General features: G+C 34.1%; 1 long non-coding RNA gene across 1 annotated transcript; it reads left to right on the top strand.

Moving 5' to 3' along the window:
* Positions 1 to 4,648: 4,648 nt before the first annotated feature.
* On the top strand, positions 4,649 to 7,554 carry LOC113358298. Its single transcript, XR_003364442.1, has 3 exons — positions 4,649 to 6,028; positions 6,695 to 6,778; positions 7,322 to 7,554. It is a non-coding gene; the product is annotated as an uncharacterized LOC113358298 (long non-coding RNA).
* Positions 7,555 to 9,308: the final 1,754 nt, after the last annotated feature.

The following is a 9,308-nucleotide window of genomic DNA, read 5'->3' as shown; positions in this document are numbered from 1 at the left end:
AAATTGTAGATGTTCATAAATCTCATCTAATAGACTATAAACATAATCTAATTGAATTCTCATCTAATAGATTATAGACATAATCTAATTGAATTAGTAAACCATTAGATATGCAAGAGATGGATAATGAAAAGAACCCTGATTTTGGGCATACCTAAATCTTTCTAGGCATACAAAACAATAGTCCCATCTTGGGTGACCTTATAAGGGGTACCCTATGGGTAGTTTACCTTACCATTTCTTCTTCTTTTTCCTCCTCTAGCCGAACGCTTTCCCCTCCTGTGAAAAAAAAAATTCATCATCGTGATTAATTATCGATTCGTAAAAATTGGATCGTCGATTAAACTCAACCACATAATGACTCGTACAAAGAAAAGCAGGGACTAGGCAAACCAAATCGTCTTCTAATCCATCAATTGAAGAAGAAGAACCAATTGAAGATGAAGGTGTAGAAACTGAAAATCAACCACCAATTGAACCAGAAATTGAACCAACTGCATCTCCAACTCCGGAAATGAGGATAAGAAAGCAAGTTTTACAAACCCAATCTCCTATTTGCTGTTTTTCATCGATTAAATGACGGTTGCAGTGTTGGGTTCGGCTCAAGATTGAGTTGCGTTTTTAGCCGAACTGTTCTTCACAAAAGCTTCATGTAAGTGTATATGAACAGTTCGGCATGAAATTTCAAGCCGAACCTAGTCACAAATAGAGATGCATAGGGGTTCGGCGTATTCGATAATCATAATATGTGCCGAACCTAGCACATTTACGAGGTTCAGCTATTACGATATTCTCAATATGTGCCGAACCAATAACAATATTTTAACCCAAAAAATAACAAATTGATGTTCGGATCATACAATTTTCGAAATATACGCCGAACCAGTAATTATTTTTTTTCCGAGCTATTCAGGATGTTGTTCGGCTTACAATGAAACTTTCATATAAGCCGAACTAGTGTCTAGCAAAAGGGTTGGAATTGAAAATTATAGGTTCGGCGCATGCAGTAAACAGATTCAGTGAGCCGAACCGTTCATCAATTGGTAGATTCGGCTCATAGATGTGAGTCGAACCTCAACCTGTTTCGCCGAACCATGATTCAAAAAATCATCTAAACAACCTTTATAATTCTGAAAATTATCTTAATCACTAAACAAAATATTTAATCACTAATCAATATTACTAACACTAATACGTAAAGGGCAGATTTTCCATTAAAAAAAATTGGGTTAAGGGGTAATCTGATTTTGCTATTTCACAACTTTTTTTGTCTTTATGCAGTATGCCTACTAAGATTTCAGTATGCCCAGAATCAGGGTTCAATGAAAAGGTGTAAAGTCATAAATGGGCTTAGAACCATTAGATAGACTTATAAGATTTTTGTATGAGCCATTTTGGCTAGTTTCTTAGACTTCTTGTGTGATTAAAAGTTAGTCTTATTATCAACGATCGATTCAAAGGATGAACCAGTGGATCGTGGATCTCGAGGTAGGCGTGGATTGTCATCAAAATAGGTGGGAATACATTTGACTCTTTGGTAACCATTATTGTTTTCCTTTACAAAAATTTATGTTTAACAAACTCATGTATTTCTGTTTGTGCGTTCTATGCATTGTTTAACTTGTTTTACGATAATTCTGTTAATCTTTCCATGGTTTGGAAAGAACCTGTAATGTGTTGTGGTCAATATGAATTGTTATGGGAAATAAGAATTTCCACGTGTGGTATATAGGATACGCTCCTTCACATTTATACCTAGAGCTTTTATGATATATTGGTCGGCAGTTTGCGAGTTCGGAATTGTCGATATCAATACTTACGATTAGGTATGGATTTGCGAGTTCGGAATTGCACAACCATAGTATACATTATTTGAAGAAGGAATTTGTCCATATACATGTTTGTTTGTTACAGTGACTTGGTCACTATTTAATGTTTGGGAAAACATGTATTGTTTTCCATCTCTTGCTTATGATTACTTTAAAGTTAAATTTTATTTCTACTGGGCACTCCTTTTAGGGATGATGTGCTCACCCATTCCCACTTTGAGTTTCAGAGACAGATCAGAGTTGCGCAGCGAAAGCTTCCAGCATTGATTTCGTTAGTTGGTTAACTTCTGTTATGTTTGTTATGTTGTATATTTTATTTGTAAACCAAATGACTATAATATATGTATCATTTGAGAGGAGTTCTTGCATATTTATATTTCTGAGCGGGACTAGTTTTTGGGTTAAGTTTTGTAGTAGATTCCTTAATTGAATGTTTAAGTATATGATTGGATCGTTAGTGCCTCTTTATTTAGTTAATCTCTTGGGTTAGTCATCTACTAGCTTTGGGGGCGCTACAGTGTTGGTATCAGAGCTCACTATTAGATCTTATATGGGAAAATATAGAAATAGCCAGTGCCAGTTAGTGAACTAGATTAGTTTAGAACTGGGTTGGGTTTCTGAGATAAATCATAATTCACTAAAAACTATCAATAATTAAAATAATTATTTGATTGATTGATTTGTTTGTTTGGTTGTTTGTATATGTAGTGAAGTAAAAATTGTAGGGTACACCAGTAACTTTAGCTAATAAGGATCTAAGAATAATTAATCTATAAAATATGAACGTGTAGATAATCTAATACTATGGAAATAGTGAAATTAATATTATTGATAGATCTTGTAAATAACATAGAAACTTACTGAACACATTGACTTATATGAAGAATAAACAAATTCTAATTACATAAATGTTAATGATATTTTGGGACTTATTAATTTTTGTAAGAGTAGTTAGAGTAATAGTTCAACCATCAATGTCAATAATAAAATATTATATTAACAATTAAAGATGATAATAATAGTAATAATAATTTTTAATAAAGTAACGCTAGCATTTATCAATTAGTATCATATTGAATTTTTAAACTAAAATATTAAAGATATACAACGATAACAATAATAATTATGATTAAATAGTTATGAGAAATTATTAACGCTTATCTACGTATGGTTAAATTTTGTAAATGAAACTAATGACAAATTAGGAATAAATATTTTGCGATTAAACTAGATAATATAATAATTATTAGGTGTTAGATTTAAAAAAGTGAGTACAGAGAATATATGAAATAAAAGATCCAGCTTGTTAGTAATTTTGTACCGAAATTATGTATAGTCTAACAAATGATCCAGTAAATCTTTGAAATGGAACAAATATAGATGAAGTAGTAACAATAGTATTCAAATGTAGTATTAGAATTAAAATAAAATAAATTCTCATATTAATAAAATACTTTACGATTAATAGCAAAATCTAAGAACTATTGTGTTAAGCTTTTACGCAGACTCAAAATTCAAACCATATTAAATTACCAATGTCAATATTTAGCAAGATGTAATATACGAATTCAATATGAATAAGTAAAATCCGTTATATCAATCTTTACGTGAAAATATAATCATATTTACAAGATTAAGGCTTAGCGTATCAACCAGACTATCAACTTAAGAATAATGAGAATGATAACACAGTTGATAATATATTCGAATAATTATACTAGTAGGAAATTTAGAGTAGATTATATTTGGAAAAATTTATATGGTATTACGGTAAAGTTAAAATTATCAAATATTTTAAATTGGCGTAAAACCGAATTGGGATTACTTATATTGGTAAAAGAAATAATAAATAAATTCAGATGACTAAATTGCTTAAAATGATGTAAACTATTTATATATTTTACGAAGTAAATTTATCAGACTTACACCAGTTACGATAAAAGTTTAGAGACTAATTAATCTTAAATAAATTAATACTTAGTTAATCGTAATAAGTTTGTATTTAGTTAATCCAGCACTGGGAATAGTGCAGGTTGTGTTTTCTCCGTTCGTAGGAAGGCATTGTTGGGCTTGGCCAACCTTGACAGGGAAACTGCATTTATAGATGACCGATCATAGAAGTTTGGTATAATTCTGTAGGAAACCGATAATTAAAAATCCACTTAAAAAGATTCGTAGGATTCTGCCTTATAAGACAGGTATTTCATAAGATAAATGTTAGTGTAAGGAATTTAGACTTCCCAATTTGATAGAACTTAAATCAGCGTCGTTGAACCTAGACCTACAAATTTTAGATTTTAGTTGTAGAGCCATGTAGGTTTGTACTTTGTTTCTTGTTGTTTGCACTTAGATAAGAGAGATGATTATCTCTATAAGGTGGGGAGTTTTTGAAGACCTGAAGGATGGTTCGATTTTCGAGGACGAAAATGAATAAGGTGGGGAGAATGTAAGGAACCTCAAGCTCGTCAACGTTATTAGACTAGTCAAGAGACGATTTAGCCGATAATAATTCGATTAGTCTAACACGAGCGTTAATTAATAGGAATTATTCTAATAACGATCTAGATACAAAACTAGTACCATCGGTTAGATCTCGTAAATTTATGCGAAATGGACTACTCGAACGTGTCAGTCAGATACCAGACGAAGAAGTAATCATCAGAGTGATTTGGAGGGCAAAATAGTCTTTTCACAAATAAACCGACATGGGCTTCCCTTAGCGAAGCGAGTGGGTGAAATAGTATTAGCCTTGGTCTTATCTTTACCGACCGAGAAGATAAATTCATTCTCTTCTTCTTATCTTCTTCTTTCTTCTCTTCTTTCTTCTTCATTTCTCTTATCTTTCCTTCTCATGCTCTTCTTTCTCCGGCGAGTTTGAGAATCAAATAGAGATTCTGAAGTTTTTGTATGAGGCGAAAGGTCAAGGTAGGGTTGGTGATGGTGAAGCTCGTTGTGTAAAGAAGAAAGGAATTAGAGGAAGTGAAGTGAGGGTTTGGATGAAAAGCGCAGAGAAAAAATAGATGATGAAATTGATGTCTAGGAAAGACCATTTGAGAGGTGAATTGGGGTGTTGTTAGTTGAAGAACAACAGGGTTGTAGCTGAATTAATAATCTGAAGTGGTTTTGATGTGAACTGAAGAGTTAGGGTTTCCTCTGATAATCGATGTGAGTGAAGATGATTATGAGACTCAGATCGAGATAGAAGAAGAGTAGAGCTAGTTTTAGTTGGTGGTGGTGGTGTTGATTCAGACGGCTGATACAGAACCTGCAGAAAAAGGTAATTTGAGAATTAAAATTTAAGAGTTTTTCCGATGAATTAGTAAATTGGGATTTTGGTTATTCAAGTTTGATTGTTTGTAGAGATGGCTGGTAATTGAGTTGTTGATAGACAAAGAATGACGGGTTGTGTTCAATTGAAGTTATGGATTCGATTTGAGTTAGATGAATTCATTAGTAAGGTTCAAACAAGAAGCAGATTTATGAGGTTTGTCCAAGTTGGTGTTGGAGTTAAATTAGTGTGGAACTGAATGTGAATTGCATGTGGGTATAGTTGGTGTTGATGAAGTGGTAAAACAGGGAATTGTTGTGATGCAGGTGTTGGTGTTTAAATTGGAGATTGTTGTAAGCTGAATTGGTAGTGGTGGCTGTGTATGATTGTCTTATAGTTAGTGGTGCAGGTAGTATGTACTGGACATATAAGAGGATATGGTAGTGTTTGTATGTGATGGGAAGAACTGGGGGTTTGTTTTATTGCAGCTGGTGATGGTGGCTATAGATGAATGCTTAAGGCTTTGCAGAACTTGTTTAGCTCATATGGTTGCAGTAAATGAGCCTGGTGGTAATGTAGCTAAAGAACTAGAATTGCAGGTGGTGTGCAGTGGCAGATGAGATTGGAGATACATATGTAAATTAGGGATCCGGTGGTTGTGTTAAACTGATTTGTAGTAGAAACATCTTGTTTGGTTACAACTGCTGAAGTTGGATGTATACTGTAGAGAGTTGAGGCATTGAATTAAGGTGAATTTTAAGTAAACTGAGATGGTAATGAACTGAGTTGAGATGTTGTGGTTGAGGTTGAGTCTAAACTAAGAAGTAAGAGGAAGTTGAATTGAGAATGTGTTGGTAGAATGAAGAAAGGTTGGAATGGTGATTAGAGTTGTAAATAATGGTTGCTGTGAAAGCCTTGAACTGCTTTGCAGGTAAGCTGAATTGTAATTAAGAATGTACTTGTGAAGTTATACGTATTCAATGTACTGTTGTATTAATTGTATTGATGCAATGTATAGAATGAAGTTGAACTGGGATTAGAATTGCTTGAACTAGGATTAGAATTGCATTTGTGTAAGAGCCTTTGGCCTATCTGACTGAACTTATTCATTCTGACTCGACTTATAGTTATTATCTGACTTAGTCTATCTGACTCGGTGTTTGACTGAGTTGACCCGGACCGATTCATGTTTGACTGGTTGACCATATCAGTTGGACCTTTGACCTGGACTTAGACATGGATTGTTAGTAGACCTGTGACTGTTAGTGACTGTTTGTTGACCTAATGGACCGGGACTTAGGTTAATGGGTTGGTTCAGTAGACTTGGGCTTAGAGCCATTCTTCTTATTAAACAGGAATTAGACCTCTGTGGTCTGAATTAGCCTTTGCTTCCTTTTACAAAATTGTAGATGTTCATAAGTCTTATCTAATAGACTATAGACATAATCTAATTGAATTAGTAAACCATTAGATATGTAAGATATGGATAATGAAAAGGTGTAATGTCATAAATGGGCTTAGAACCATTAAATAGACTTGTAAGATTCTTGTATGAGACATTTTGGCTAGTTTCTTAGATTTCTTGTGTGATTAACAGTTAGTCTTATTAACAACGATCGATTCAAAGGATGAACCAGTGGATCGTGGATCTCGAGGTAGGCGTGGCTTGTCATCAAAAGAGGTGGGAATACATTTGACTCTTTGATAACCATTATTGTTTTCCTTTACAAAAGTTTATGTTTAACAAACTCATGTATTTCTGTTTGTGCGTTCTATGCATTGTTTAACTTGTTTTATGATAATTCTGTTGATTCTGTTAATCTTTTCATGGTTTGGAAAGAACCTGTAATGTGTTGTGGTCAATATGAATTGTTATGGGAAATAAGAATTTCCACGTGTGGTATGTAGGATACGCTCCTTCACATTTATACCTAGAGCTTTTATGATATATTGGTCGGCAGTTTGCGAGTTCGGAATTGTCGATATCAATACTTACGATTAGGTGTGGATTTGCGAGTTCAGAATTTCACAACCATAATATACATTGTTTGAAGAAGGAGTTTGTCCATATACATGATTGTTTGTTACAGTGTCTTGGTCACTATTTAATGTTTGGGAAAGCATGTATTGTTTTCCATCTCTTGCTTATGATTACTTTAAAGTTAAATGTTATTTCTACTGGGCACTCCTTTTAGATGATGTGCTCACCCATTCCCACTTTCAGTTTCAGAGACAGATCAGAGTTGTGCATCGAAAGATTCAAGCGTTGACTTCGTTAGTTGGTTAACTTCTGCTATGTTTGTTATGTTGTATATTCTATTTGTAAACCAAATGACTATTGTATATGTATCATTTGAGAGGAGTTCTTGTATATTTATATTTCTGAGCGGGGCTAGTTTTTGGGTTAAGTTTTGTAGCAGATTTCTTAATTGAATGTTTAAGTATATGATTGGATCATTAGTGCCTCTTTATTTAGTTAATCTCTTGGGTTAGTCAACTACTAGCTTTGGGGGCGCTACATTTTGGCACCGCCGACACGGACTTGTGTATAGATTTGTTTTTAGGTTTTATTTTTATTCTTATTATTTTTGTTCCTTTTTACGCGTTTTGGTATTTCTTGTTTGTTTTTAGGTTTGGAGCTAAGCTAAAGAAAAAGAGAGAAAGTGCTGAAAAAAAAAGCGAAGCCAAAGAAGGAAACAAAAGAGGATCCAAAAGAAGTGAAGAAGAAGATTTTGTATATAATTTTTTTTTTAGAAACTGTAAATAAGGTTTATTTTTTCTGTAATTTTTTATTTTTGGACACTTTTTGAACTTTTTGGACTTTTGGACATTATTTTATTTTATTTTTCTTAAAAAAACCCTAAGGAAGGGTTGATTTAAATAAAACTGCCGCAGGGAAGCACGACAATTACGATACTGTCTCGACCCATCGGGTTCGTACATGACATAGGAGTCGTGGTCCGAGTCGACTTCAACGGTTTGTCGCGCGTCTGGTACGGGAGGTAAGACTCTGTCCACCCACGAATTCCCTGTCAGTGGGTTTATTTTTTGTTGAGAATGTCGAACTGGTATTACCATAGCCAATACAACGAATATCCGACTGATTTTCAAAATGGACATTACTTTGACCATAGTGTGAATAATGGTTGGGAATGCCAATCTTTTGAAGGTTATGGCCCATACCATGGTGAACCCAATTACTATCGACATGCCCACCGGTCATACGAGCAAAATTCCTATAATTCCTCTTCTCTAGATGAGGCACGTAGGATAATAGAGTCAACACGTCGTAAGTTACTTGAGTCGACATATGAGTCAGCTAACTTAGTTATGGACGAAAGAATCGCAACCAATAGTGAACCTTCTATACATGATACCATCAGGAAGTCCTGTGAGTCGATTCAGAAGCGTTTGTTAGAGGCGCAGAATGCTCGATATAGTGTTTCCAATAGTACCCTTGAAAATGAGGATAGTTATTCACATAATCAAGATAACGAGGTTAGAATTGGTAACACTACTTTTTTAGATGAGGTTCGATCATTTTCATGTTATTATAATGATGATTTTGACGAGGATAGTATTGATGAAGAATCTGAAATATATAGGCATAGTGATGAGGAATCTGTTACTCCCAATGAGCTTTATAATGATAATGTTAATTCTAGTACAAATCCAAATAATTTTAATAATTATTCACCTATTCAAAAGGACGAGGATTTGACTAGAAATATCCCCGTTTTAGACGATGTAGTATTTCCATTTCACGAAGCCAACGAAGGTTTAGAGGAACGAGTTTATTTTGAGTCTAGTGATTTAGAAACAATAGTCTTAGACAAAGAAAGTGAACTTGTAGAGATGAGTGAGGATGAACCTGACATAGAAGAATCAATTTACCAATTCCAGGAATCTGATGACCTAGAATTAGGGAAGTTGTGACTAGTATTTCTAGAGACACTGAAAACTCTAAGTTTGGGGGTGATTATCATTCTCCATGTGCTTTAAATCTTAGAAAGGTCCCTCGCTTGGGACTTAACATTTATGCCTCAACCATTTTACAGGATTATCTTCATACACGTTTTCCCGAACCTCATGATGTCCAGACTGAATCTCAGTTGTTAGAAACCCATCATCTGGTTGATGAACCAGACTACGATACAAAAGTTGACTTTGTTTTCCCACCAAAAACTTTTCTCTCAATTGTGGGAACATAT

Source organism: Papaver somniferum, chromosome 3 (genome assembly GCF_003573695.1).
Source record: "Papaver somniferum cultivar HN1 chromosome 3, ASM357369v1, whole genome shotgun sequence".
Taxonomy (NCBI): Eukaryota; Viridiplantae; Streptophyta; class Magnoliopsida; order Ranunculales; family Papaveraceae; genus Papaver; species Papaver somniferum.
The sequence above is the reverse complement of the archived record's forward strand: the minus strand, read 5'-3'. Positions and strand labels throughout refer to the sequence as shown.